The sequence below is a fragment of the Lissotriton helveticus genome, chromosome 6, assembly GCF_964261635.1.
Source record: "Lissotriton helveticus chromosome 6, aLisHel1.1, whole genome shotgun sequence".
Classification (NCBI taxonomy): Eukaryota; Metazoa; Chordata; class Amphibia; order Caudata; family Salamandridae; genus Lissotriton; species Lissotriton helveticus.
In genome coordinates this window covers 785,942,679-785,956,253 of record NC_136067.1, presented here as the reverse complement: position 1 = coordinate 785,956,253, position 13,575 = coordinate 785,942,679, and positions in this window count along the sequence as shown.

The window sequence follows — 13,575 nt, the reverse complement described above, 5'->3', positions numbered from 1 at the left end:
AACACAGTCTTTCTTGGAACAGAGCTTTCTTGAAAACCCACCGAGCTGTCCTCTGATGGTGATAGAGGATCCGGTGCTGGGAGAGCACGTATGTTCTTTTCCGCTTTTAAATTGGATGGCTGAACTGTTTTCGGATGAAGACGGTGACTTCCTATTGGAGGCTGTTGCAGCTTATTTTGCATACACAGTTATGTCATAGACCTTTTTCATGTTTGATATGCTGAGTACTAGCATTTCATTGACAATTCATTTACTTATTTGTCAAGTTTTTATTATTTACCTTGCCTATTGGCTTAAGACTCGATAAAGTACTTGGCTGTTTTATTTTTCTTTAGCATTCAATTTTCCTAGTTTTTAATGCTTTACCTTGCGGACCGTCCACATATAAACTTGCAATCTGCTCTCATGAGATGGCACTTCTATTATCTTATTCAGTTCGTTTCCGGATCATGGGGAGGTGTCATCTAGGTCCTGGATATCTTTACACCGTGTTAAGTTAGCATGGGCTCATTACCGGTTTAAACGCCATTTTTCCTTTTTTGCAACTTCTGCACACGACACTTAGTTGTTGCTTTAGCTTTCAACCTAGTAGTTCATCGTGGTTTACATGAGAATAATATGTTATTGCTCTACTATCTGCTTTGCTTGTTAAACTATATCTGTACAGCGAGTGCTAAAGTTTCAAGAACAACACGATACAGAATTGTTATGAGGTCTGATCTCCACGACTTCATACTCATAACATAAGTGCAACTTCTGCCAATTCTGGGCATGAGGCGGGTTTTATATTGCTTTGCCGAACACACATACACAACACTTGATGCGGTTCACATGAAGAGAGAGCTGGTGTATGCTGATGTGATTCCTTCAAATCTAAGACACTAAAGTATGGGCACGCCCTAAACCAACACAAAGAGACCTTCTTAGCAAATAATATAATATGTGTATTAGGGAGGGTGAGATATAAGCAGCCGCGGGCCGTGGAGGGAGTTACGGTGAGGCAGGGAGGCGGGGAGGGGGAGAAGCAGGGTGGAGCCCTCTCCACCCTGCCCCTCCCCCTCCCCGCCTCCCTGCCCCACCGTAACTCCCTCCACGGCCCGCGGCTGCTTATAAGTGTTGCTAACTCTTATTCATTTACAGCATGTTAACATACTGTCACCATTCGCTTTTTATGTACTAGTAACTATGCTGGTAATTTTGCTACTGATAATATGTGTACTTGTATTATCTAAGATACTACGCCTGAGAAGACGGCATTAGTAAATAAACATTTCAAATACACATGTGTTCTTCTTAACTCCATGTTCTGGTTTCTAAGAAATATATAACGACCGACTGTTCATGAGTTCCACGTATCCTGAGGTACTATAAGTTCATATTCTGGATTGTCTAAACATTGAGAGTTTGTTATATCCAATGTGACACTGTACCTAGCTTGCTAAGGGGTTTTTGATTACTGAGGTGAGTTTTGGGACACCCTAATTCGCCGAGGTCCCAATCCTCTGTCCACAGTTCTGTGTGAGAACAGAAACCCTGCGACAGGGGCACCCCCGACCCTTGCTGGAGCTTCATCACACTTGCGATACAACTCCAGCAATGCGCCACCTTTACGGCACAGATACATCACGCATCTGTGCTGTTTTTGCCCCATGATGCGCCGCATTGTAAATGCAGCACACCATAGGTGACGGAACAGTGGCACAGAATGACTAACACATCCCTGGTGATGCGCCAGTCATCATAAATCTATCCCTATGCTTCTTATCTTGTTAGAGATGAACCGCCATATGTATCATCAAAGTTTTTTGCATTTCCTAAATAGCGAACTTTAAGGAATAAATAGCGATTCTTTACCATTCCTAGTTTGCGATGAGCTATTTGCTAATTACAAATTACCCATTCATTTCCTTCATTTCCATAGGGCGGTTGGACTCACTTTTAGCTCGAACGGCTGAATGGATTTCCACGAAACTTGGCAAAATTGTAGGGACTGGTAGCCCGATGTGCCTTTGCTATGTCTCAAGATATATGCTCCAGTGGTTTTTACGAAAATTAACTTTGAAAAATATATATTGGGCTACATTGTCCTATATATATGTTGGAGCCCAAATGTAGCCCAATGTAGCCCAATGAAGCCCAATGAAGCCCAATGTAGCCCAATGTAGCCCAAAGATGGCCGCCAGAGACGAAAAAAAACAAATGTAGCCCAAATATCAGCCAGATGTAGCCCAACTATAGCCCAGTGACAGAATGACCAATCAGCTTCGCAAACCTCCGTTACGCGAAGCGGAGCGCTGTTACAGATATATATCTTTTTTTGAACGTTAATTTCTCAAAATCCACTGGAGCACATATATTGAGACCTAGCAAAGGCACATCGGGCTACCAGTCCCTAATATTTTACCAAGTTTCGTGCAAATCCATTCAGCCGTTCGATTATTATTATTATTATTTTTTTTTGCCCCGCGGGGCCCTTTTAAAACCTCCACATCAAACCTAGGGGGTCAGCAAGGATCTACTATTCCCCCTTATGGTCATTTGCCCCTTCGCTTTCGCCTCCTCTTGTCTCTCGATCCTACCGAGAGACAAGATGGCGGCCGCTACGGACTGTTTGGAATGTTGACAGACGCCGGAGAACCAATCAGCTTCGCTTCACAAAGCTCCGTTGCGCGAAAAGTACGCGTCCTGGAGCGCTGCCCGGTCCGCTGTTACAGATATATATCTTTTTTTAAACGTTAATTTCTCAAAATCCACTGTAGCACATATATTGAGACCTATGGGCACGCCCTAAACCAACACAAAGAGACCTTCTTAGCAAATAATATAATATGTGTATTAGGGAGGGTGAGATATAAGCAGCCGCGGGCCGTGGAGGGAGTTACGGTGAGGCAGGGAGGCGGGGAGGGGGAGAAGCAGGGTGGAGCCCTCTCCACCCTGCCCCTCCCCCTCCCCGCCTCCCTGCCCCACCGTAACTCCCTCCACGGCCCGCGGCTGCTTATAAGTGTTGCTAACTCTTATTCATTTACAGCATGTTAACATACTGTCACCATTCGCTTTTTATGTACTAGTAACTATGCTGGTAATTTTGCTACTGATAATATGTGTACTTGTATTATCTAAGATACTACGCCTGAGAAGATGGCATTAGTAAATAAACATTTCAAATACACATGTGTTCTTCTTAACTCCATGTTCTGGTTTCTAAGAAATATATAACGACCGACTGTTCATGAGTTCCACGTATCCTGAGGTACTATAAGTTCATATTCTGGATTGTCTAAACATTGAGAGTTTGTTATATCCAATGTGACACTGTACCTAGCTTGCTAAGGGGTTTTTGATTACTAAGGTGAGTTTTGGGACACCCTAATTCGCCGAGGTTCCAATCCTCTGTCCACAGTTCTGTGTGAGAACAGAAACCCTGCGACAGGGGCACCCCCGACCCTTGCTGGAGCTTCATCACACTTGCGATACAACTCCAGCAATGCGCCACCTTTACGGCACAGATACATCACGCATCTGTGCTGTTTTTGCCCCATGATGCGCCGCATTGTAAATGCAGCACACCATAGGTGACGGAACAGCGGCACAGAATGACTAACACATCCCTGGTGATGCGCCAGTCATCATAAATCTATCCCTATGCTTCTTATCTTGTTAGAGATGAACCGCCATATGTATCATCAAAGTTTTTTGCATTTCCTAAATAGCGAACTTTAAGGAATAAATAGCGATTCTTTACCATTCCTAGTTTGCGATGAGCTATTTGCTAATTACAAATTACCCATTCATTTCCTTCATTTCCATAGGGCGGTTGGACTCACTTTTAGCTCGAACGGCTGAATGGATTTCCACGAAACTTGGCAAAATTGTAGGGACTGGTAGCCCGATGTGCCTTTGCTATGTCTCAAGATATATGCTCCAGTGGTTTTTACGAAAATTAACTTTGAAAAATATATATTGGGCTACATTGGCCTATATATATGTTGGAGCCCAAATGTAGCCCAATGTAGCCCAATGAAGCCCAATGAAGCCCAATGTAGCCCAATGTAGCCCAAAGATGGCCGCCAGAGACGAAAAAAAAACAAATGTAGCCCAAATATCAGCCAGATGTAGCCCAACTATAGCCCAGTGACAGAATGACCAATCAGCTTCGCAAACCTCCGTTACGCGAAGCGGAGCGCTGTTACAGATATATATCTTTTTTTGAACGTTAATTTCTCAAAATCCACTGGAGCACATATATTGAGACCTAGCAAAGGCACATCGGGCTACCAGTCCCTAATATTTTACCAAGTTTCGTTCAAATCCATTCAGCCGTTCGATTATTATTATTATTTTTTTTTTTTGCCCCGCGGAGCCCTTTTAAAACCTCCACATCAAACCTAGGGGGTCAGCGAGGATCTACTATTCCCCCTTATGGTCATTTGCCCCTTCGCTTTCGCCTCCTCTTGTCTCTCGATCCTACCGAGAGACAAGATGGCGGCCGCTACGGACTGTTTGGAATGTTGACAGACTCCGGAGAACCAATCAGTTTCGCTTCACAAAGCTCCGTTGCGTGAAAAGTACGCGTCCTGGAGCGCTGCCCGGTCCGCTGTTACAGATATATATCTTTTTTTAAACGTTAATTTCTCAAAATCCACTGTAGCACATATATTGAGACCTACAAAAGGCACATCGGGCTACCAGTCCCTACAATTTTGCCAAGTTTCGTGCAAATCCATTCAGCCGTTCGGGCTAAAAGTGAGGCCAACCGCCCTATGGAAAACTCAATGTTAAAAACACGTTTTGGGACCCCCCTTTTTTCTCGGCCCCCCCTTGACGAACCCCCCCCCAAATTTTCAAGGGCTGCTCAGAAACAAAATGTGCCATTTTCCTGAAAATTTCAGCCAATTCCGTCCACAAACGCCAAAGTTATTAGACATAGAATTTTCAAAAATCCCATAGAGAAAAAATCCTAACTATATATACCTACTGGCGACCGCCAGTAGGTAATATATATATATATATATATATATATATATATATATATATATATATATATTCACTGAAAAACCCATAGGTTTCACACACGTTATAGTAAGGAATTAGCATTTAAAAAACCTTAGAAATTCACAAAAAAAATATAGGTTTCACACATGTTATAGTTAGCTGGACATTTCACTCATACAAAACCTTTGAAATTCCCCTGTTATAGTTAGTTCAGCTAACTATAACTCGCGCACCCGCAATGCACTGTTGATGATGTCATATATTACATCACTCATGACATGGTCAGTGACATCACTCATGACATCACTGATGACATCTCAAATGACAGCACTGATGACATCATCCAGTGAATGTGTGTTTTTCCGAAAATTAAATATGTTTTATATATCTATATCTTAAGTTTGTTTGAAGAATAAATGGGTATATATGTGTATAAATTGATCATGTTTTGTAAAATTGATTGTTTAGCTGACTGATTAAGTGTATCTTAGTGAATACATGGGTTAGCGAGTATTTTTAAGAATCAAACGTTTTTATTGAGCAGTATACCCACACATAACACAGCTCGGCTGCCTACATACACCGGCCGGCAGAGCACGATCCAGCAATATTAAACACAGCCTTTGGGTCTACACCCCGGGGGACGACCCGGCGAGGACATATGCAATGCCAGGAGGAACAGCCGTCACTTTCAGCTTTACTGCATATACGAAAAATAATGCAAACAGCAAAACAAAATAGAAGCCCCTCCCCACCACCCCACTCCCGCCACCCCCCCACCACCCCACCCCCCCCGCCACCCTCCTCTGCATCAGCCTCGACAACTCCCCTTATGCACACTAAGTCCCACCCGCCTCCCAGCACATTCAGACCCTCCGAACCTAATTGACTACACCCCGAGGGACCACCGGAATAAGTTGCAGGATCTGCAGGTTTTTGAGACATGTAACCTTGCGCAGGTCACGAGATAGAAAATGGATAAATGGTTCCCACAGCTCTGCATACACCTCTCCCTTGCCTTCCACACACAAAGAGAGTCTCTCCATCGCCAACAAATGCCACAGCCGCCTAATCCAGTCCCTCGGGTCAGGGGAATCAGTGGAGTGCCATTGTGTAAGGATAACTAAGTGCGCCGCTAGCAGGGCCAGAGCTATCTGTTTACCCCTCATAGAACGCAAAGGGAATGCTTTTAGATGCGGGAACCGTAGCAGCACATGCTCAGGAGCCCTGGGAAATGTGATGTGAAAGGACTCATCGATATCATCCAGGATCACCTTCCAGTAATGCTCTAGCTTCGGGCAATGCCAGCGCAGGTGCATCAAGGAGCCCGGAGCACCACAGGCCGCCAGCATAGACCTGAGCATTTTGGATCCCAAGTCTTAATCCGCTCGGGGGGTATGGTACCAGTATGACACCGCCTTGTAGGCCGATTCAGCGCCTGCCACGTTGGACGCGGTATGCTGCGCGCGATAGAACACCTTTCCTCACTCCTTATGCGACAGCGGGCAGCCCAGGTCCATCTCCCAGCGAAACGTGTTGCCTGGGGCGCCAAATCTTGATTACATACTCTGTCCTCCGCCATTTTAGTAGTTTTCCTCTGTCATTTTTATTATACCTGCCACTTTTATATTTATTTTACCTCCCACCTACCTTCTCTGTGAGTATAAGAAACACAGGAGTAAAACCCATAAACCGCGTTGGGATGGGTGTGGAGTATAAAGAACAACAATTCCCAACAGGTATCAGTTAAAGGCAGTTAAATGATGTATGCAGTTAGCATTATATGAACAAGAAACAAGGAGGCTCATATGGTTTAAAAGCTTGTTATTAACCAATTCAAAGGAGGGTGTTTCACATGGAAATACAGTTAAACAGCACTGTACAGGGAGAATCATGTGACAACCCGAAGGCACTTGGTGAGTGGTGATATTTACAAAAACGTTAGTTGCGCCATAAAATTGTGCTGTGGTGTCAGGCAGTGCTCAGGCAGTGCGGGCGGCTAGCGCTAGCCGCCCGCACTGCCTGAGCCCTCATCGCCATCGGCCGCCTTGATTAACTAAGGCGCTGCCACGCTGTAACTGCCCTTGGCCACGCCATACAACTGCAGACGCCGCATCCGCTGCTTCCGCCAGGGAATCCAGAGACCACGCTATCATCTTTGCGTGCACAACACTGCTGGTAATTCGACAACCCTGTCCTGATGACGATCCCGACTCAAGGGGATCGAAACGCCGTCGACACCACAGCACAATTTTATAGCGCAACTAACGTTTTTGGCTCCTGTCAAATTGTTTGTTCCATGATTTAAGTGATTATAACTTAATCCTGCAAAGCCATCACTGTATAATTTCATTGTCACTTTGCGCCGCTCACGCTGTCCACGTTCAGCACTTGCATCTTCACCTTTCACTAATTGTAAATATCACCACTCACCAAGTGCCTTCAGGTTGTCACATGATTCTCCCTGTACAGTGCTGTTTAACTGTATTTCCATGTGAAACACCCTCCTTTGAATTGGTTAATAACAAGCTTTTAAACCATATGAGCCTCCTTGTTTCTTGTTCATATAATGCTAACTGCATATATCATTGAACTGCCTTTAACTGATACCTGTTGGGAATTGTCGTTCTTTATACCTTCTCTGTGAGTCATGAGATTTCCTGCCACAGGCACCACGTTGTTTTTCCTATGCCTCTGATCTTATCAGACTTGTTCACATGCATACCTAAAAACTAATTTGAAGCACGTAAGCCACAGCCATTACAACCCGTGTCCATCACCACAAAGCCATTACCACGCTTATGCCTTTATCATGCGTCGTAAATGCATACTCGTCGTAAAAGCAATGGTGGTAAAGGCATGCGTGGTAAAGGCATGCGTGGTAAAGCCATATGCGTACTAATGGCTTTGTGGTGACAGTCAAATGTGGTTATGACCGCGTTGTGATGGCTGTTTCCCCCCCAGGACACTGCAGGAACCGGGTCTGGACACCTCCTGCATCATGTAGTCCCGATCTGCCACAAAGAAGTCTCACATATGGTGTTGAGTCTTGATATCTCTATGGCTAACGACATACTCGTGCTCCCATCATCATCATCGCAGGTTGTTCAACCGCTCAGTGCTTCGGGTACCATTAACTCAGTGACCAAAGAGGCCACGCATGTCATAATGAGCCTCCTTCTTCGGTAGTTTGGGCCTACAAGAGGCGTTTGAACCACCAGGACAGGCCATAACAGCGCTTGCAATGGGAGCAACTCTAAAATGGCGTACACTTGTGTTGTGACGTATGCGCTGGATGGGTGTGGTGTGGGTGTATACCAGCCATGAGCGAGTGTGTGTGCCATTCTGTCAACTAGACCTAGAATTAAGAAATCACTACAATGGAATCTGGGCCATGTAGTGTTGTTGTGTTTTCCTGGTAGCATAAGCGGAGTGGGCTGTACTAACGTATTCAGTCTCGATTAATTTACCACCTCCCTCCGGGGATTTTAAATGTTGGGAGGGGGACCGCGCGTCTCCAGGACACTGCAGGAGCTGGTCCTGGGGCATGGCAGTCTCCAGGGCCTTCGAGGGCTCTGGGCATAGGGCCACGCAGTCTGCCTCACACAATACATTAAAAAAGAAGAGAAAGTGATAAGAGATGATTTCTGACATGTTTAGGCTATAGAGCCTGGATAATCATTGAATGGGGTCTTGCAGTGAAGTGCGTACCTATTCTGGAAGAAGTCTTTTGGGGTCTTCAAAGATATCTGTTTTGCTCGTATGTTAAAAACAGAAACTTTCAACACCTCTTTTTGATTGGTTGTGAAGCATTGTAAGAAGTATTAGCGAGCAATCCCTTTCCTTGCGCAGAATTTGAAAAAAATGTCATTGGCTGTTGTGTACTTACGTCTATCTTCCTGATGCTAATTTTGTTTGGCTTTCTTTATTGTATGTGACGTTACGATACACTCACCATGTATGTAGCCCATTTTGTGACGCACTTTATTTTACTATGCGTTTCAAAAACTATTTGTGGTAGAGTGTTTTTAACTTAAACTGTGTACTCTACTTACGAGTTTGTTGACTATAAAGGTATTTAAAAATATTATTATATTTTCTATTCTATCATAAATGTGCTGACTTTTCTCCTTTAGCGTGGAGTACTATGTTCTTTTATAAAATGTATAATTCTTCAAACCATCCTTGAAAGAAAAATGCTCATGTTTTCAAAATATTTTTATTGAGTCTGTTATATTCATCAGATGGGTGAAATGCAAAAATTATTTTACATTCATTGGTATCAAGCGTTGGACCACATTTATTTTATTTTATCATAAGCACTCATTCCTTATGTTTTGCCCCATCATCTTTTTATAAATGTTAGGGCTGTTTTTACTTTCAGATAATGTAGAATAGAAGTGCTACGACAAACACTCCCTCAATACTTCATCTTTCTTTTTTATGTACATTTCATGTCATTATTACATTTAACAATCACAACATTTTAAGCCACAATTACATTAATATATTATATTAATTTTTTTTTAAAAAAATGCTTGTGAAGATAATCCTCCTATTCTTCACGAGGGAAAAATGGAAAAAGCACTACTTAATATAAATACTTTTAGTCCAATTCAACTCTAGAAGATAAAGAGTTTGAATACTAAAAAAAATCTTGATTGAATGTCATCCAACTCCAGTTGAAGGATCATGAAGTTATATAAAAATTAAAATATACATTAACAATATGATCCCTCTGTGGAAATGAAAGATAAATTAAAAGATTATGACATCGCTCCTAATCAATACTGTGCACGTACTAATTAGTTAAATAACCTATATTTCCAGTCAGATAATTTACCTCTCTTCGATATTGTTTCCTTCCTCCGTTAAAATTCATCAAACTCCTCTGGAAAGTACATACTGTTTTATGTATTTTTAAAAATACACATTAACAATATGTACTCTGTGAGGAAATAAAAGATAATGTGAAGATGTTTCCGCAGTTCCGAATAATTTCTTTGCTCGTAATTTCTTCGACCGTATTGATTCTCTGAAATGAAACTAATCATCCCACGGGTGTAGTTTATATACTTTTTGGATACATAACAGTCTATGGGAGCAATGTATTGCTCCTCCCACTATTAAGACATGTTTTTCAGTTGACAGGCTTTCTCATTTCCACTGTTTTAGCATGTCACGTGTTTATATAAATGTGCCTCTTTCCATACTATTTAACTTTCATAGCATTTCTAAAATGCTTTATTTAAACTCGTTTTTATTATTAAAGCATTTCTATAGGTTACTTTTTTTTAATAGAAGTATTAACATTAATTCCCCTTTTTTCGACTTATTATTCTAGTAACTTCCCTTTTTTTAAACTTTTTTTTATTTCTCTTTATTACCATGTAATAATGTAATAATTCACTCAGTAAGCATGTACTCATGCAGTGAGGCAGGCTTTAGGAAATGCAGTGATTCAAAGTGCTGTGTATTATGCATGTAGTGGTGTAATAACCTTTACATTTATGCAAGAGGACTACAATTCCTCACTCACTATATATACCAGGGGTCTCCAACTAGTAGCTCGGTAGCTACTGGTAGCTCACCAGCACCCTGAAAGTAGCTCTCAGAAGTGAAGCCAAACCAAACCAATCTCAGAGATTCTGTGTATATTAAAGAATTTAGGGCCATATTATCAAGAAAGGGCGATACATTATCGCCACTTTTATCGGCAGGAAACGTCCGCTAAAGCGGCGATAACGGGCTTGATAATATCCCTTGTGAATTCTCATAGAAGCCAGGTTAACACAAGAACTTGGGCTTCAATGGGAATTCACAAGGGCATATTATCAAGCCCATTATCGCCGCTTTAGCTGCAGTTTCCTGCCGATAAAAGCAACGATAGTGTATGATAATATGGCCCTTAGTACTGCTCATTTCACTACCTTTAAGAGTTACAGACAGCCAAAGCAATGACAGGGCCTGATCATAATACTCAAACACAAACTGTGGTGGCGTATGAATTAATCAATTAAGGATGTATAGAGCTCACTATTCAACTGTGAGGGTTTCCAGGCGCTGGGGGAGTATGTGGGGGGATTTGTGCAGCTTCGGTCATTCGAAAAGGCAGGTGTTATGGCTCTTCCTGAATGCTTTCAGTGTGGGGGTTCATCTGATACTGAGGGGGAGTTCTTTCCAGGTCTTGGACATCATGTACGAGAACGGTGTGCATCTTGTCTGGTTATGTGAATACAGAGGATTTCGGAGAAGGCCTGGTCAGAGGAGTGGGCCCCCCTCTGGGTCCCCCATTAAGGGTGGGGGTAGTTCACGAAGTAGCGCTACGCGAAGCTACGCAAAGTGCACTTCGCACTACGCAAACTTCACGTAGCACTACGCGAGCTGCGTAGTAGCATGTTCGCACTGTGCAAGATGCGTTTTCAATGATTGCACAGTGCGGACAAGCATCCGGCACTGTGCAAGCACTGGAAACGGCATCTTGCACAGTGCGAGCTGTAGTTTTCTGCTGCTCGAGTAGATTATTACTCGAGCGGCAGCTTTCTTAACGCGAACAGGTAGTTTCTCATTGAGAGCAGTCGCGAGCATGCGCAACCACTCACAATGAGAAACCTGACCTCCTCGCGTTGAGAATCTCGCCGGGATGTCATTTTGATTGCTCGCGGTCGCGAACATGACGTTCAGGACCGCGAACAAGCAAAAAATGACCGCTGCACTATGCTAGGCTGCACTACGCATGTTCGCACTGTGCTACGTGCAGCTCGCGTAGTGCGAAGTTGCGAAAAGTTCGCAAACTCCGCGAGCGTAGCGTAGTGCTTCGCCCAGGGTTACCCATTATAAATAAAAACATTCCCCCCAGGATTTGGCCCCCCCGGGGACTAATTAACAATAAAGCGGGCTTCGTTTTTTTTTTCTTTTTCACGGCGTACACGTACCCTATGAGTATACAGCGACTTTTAAAAAAAAATGTTTTTTGACTTGGGGGTCCTTGTGGGACCCCCTGAGAAGGCCTAGGGGCTCAGGGTGTTTCTACTCTGCCCCCTTTGCGTGTTATTCGCGTTTCTTTCTCTGCTTTCTTGTGCCTCGGTTCTACCGAGGCACAAGATTGCTGCCAACACTTCCTGGTTTGGAGTGTTGACAGTCAGCTGACAGCCAATTAGCATGCAGCTTGTGCTCGTAATGTTATGCATACTAACCTCGGTCAGTACGCATACGGTATTCCATCTATAGATATATCTATGATTTTACTTTTGATTTTCTCAGGAACTACTGAACAAATTTACACCATTTAACAAAAGGCGTAAACTGCAAACCGAACTCTACCTTTTTGCCAAATTTGGTGAAATTCTGTTCAGCAGTTCGGGCTGTAGCCTTACTTAACCCCTTCCATGCTGATGACGGCCCCCAGCCGTCATGCACTACAGTGCTCGTGTGCTCATGACGGCTAGGGGCCGTCATGACCGCACCCGCGCTGAAATCTTCAGCACAGGAGCAGAATCGGCCCAGCATGGAAGGGGTTAAAGGTCCCTATGGAAAATTGCATGGGGAAAACACGTTTTGGGACCCCCCTTTTTTCTTGGCCCCCGCTTCAGGAATCACTCGAAACTTTCAGGGAAGGAGCGGAGCGTCCCATCTTCTTTGAGATTTTTGCGAAGATTCGTCAACCGACTCCAAACTTATTTCAAATAGAATGTTGCGTATTTCCTATGGAAACTAGGTCGACCGCCAGTAGGTAATATATATGTGTGTCCACATTGCTACCAATGAGGTTTTTTTTCCAATCTCCATTTTGTTTCGTGGATTGGTCCCTTGGGCAAGGGTCGCTCCCCTTGGAGGAGAAATGTGTTTAGTTGGTTCTGCCCCCTCCTTCGGGGTTTGGGCAGATGCCTTAATTTAAAAAAAATGAATAATTAGTACGTGCCCACTAAGCCACCAGGGATTTATTTTTCTTAATGCCCTTTGTGTGTCAGGGAGAGGCCCCTTTGGCAAGGGTCACTCCCTTTGGGGGAGCAATATGTTTTTGGGGAGTGGCCCCTTTGGCAAGGGTCGCTCCCTAAGGGGGAGAAATATACTTTTGAGGAGTTGCTCCATCGACAAGGGTAGCTCCCCTTTGAGAAGCAATTATTATGGCTTTTTCTGATCCCCTGTATGGACAGATCAACCCAATTAAACACTTACTTTTTCTTTATGCCCACTAGGCCATCAGGGTTTGTTTTAGTGTTGTTGGGAGTGGCCCCTTGGCAAGGGTTGCTCCCCTTTATGGGGGGGAATATTGCTGCTGTTTCTGCATCCTTTGGAGGCAGATTCGCCATATATTTTTCAGGCCCATCTGTCCCCTGGGGGACAGCAGCCACTAGACACCAGGGCTTTTTAAATATTGATGTTGGGGAGAGGCCCCTTGGGCAGGGGTCTCTCCCCTTTATGATGGCATATGTTTTGGCTGTTTCTGCTCTCGGTGGGGCAGATCCGTCTTATGCTTTTAGGCCCACCTACCAACTTTGCTTGGCTGGTGGATAGTGTATAGACTAGTGCATTATTTCCATATGTGATTGTATTGTGTTTTTTCTCCTTTTTATTCTAGTG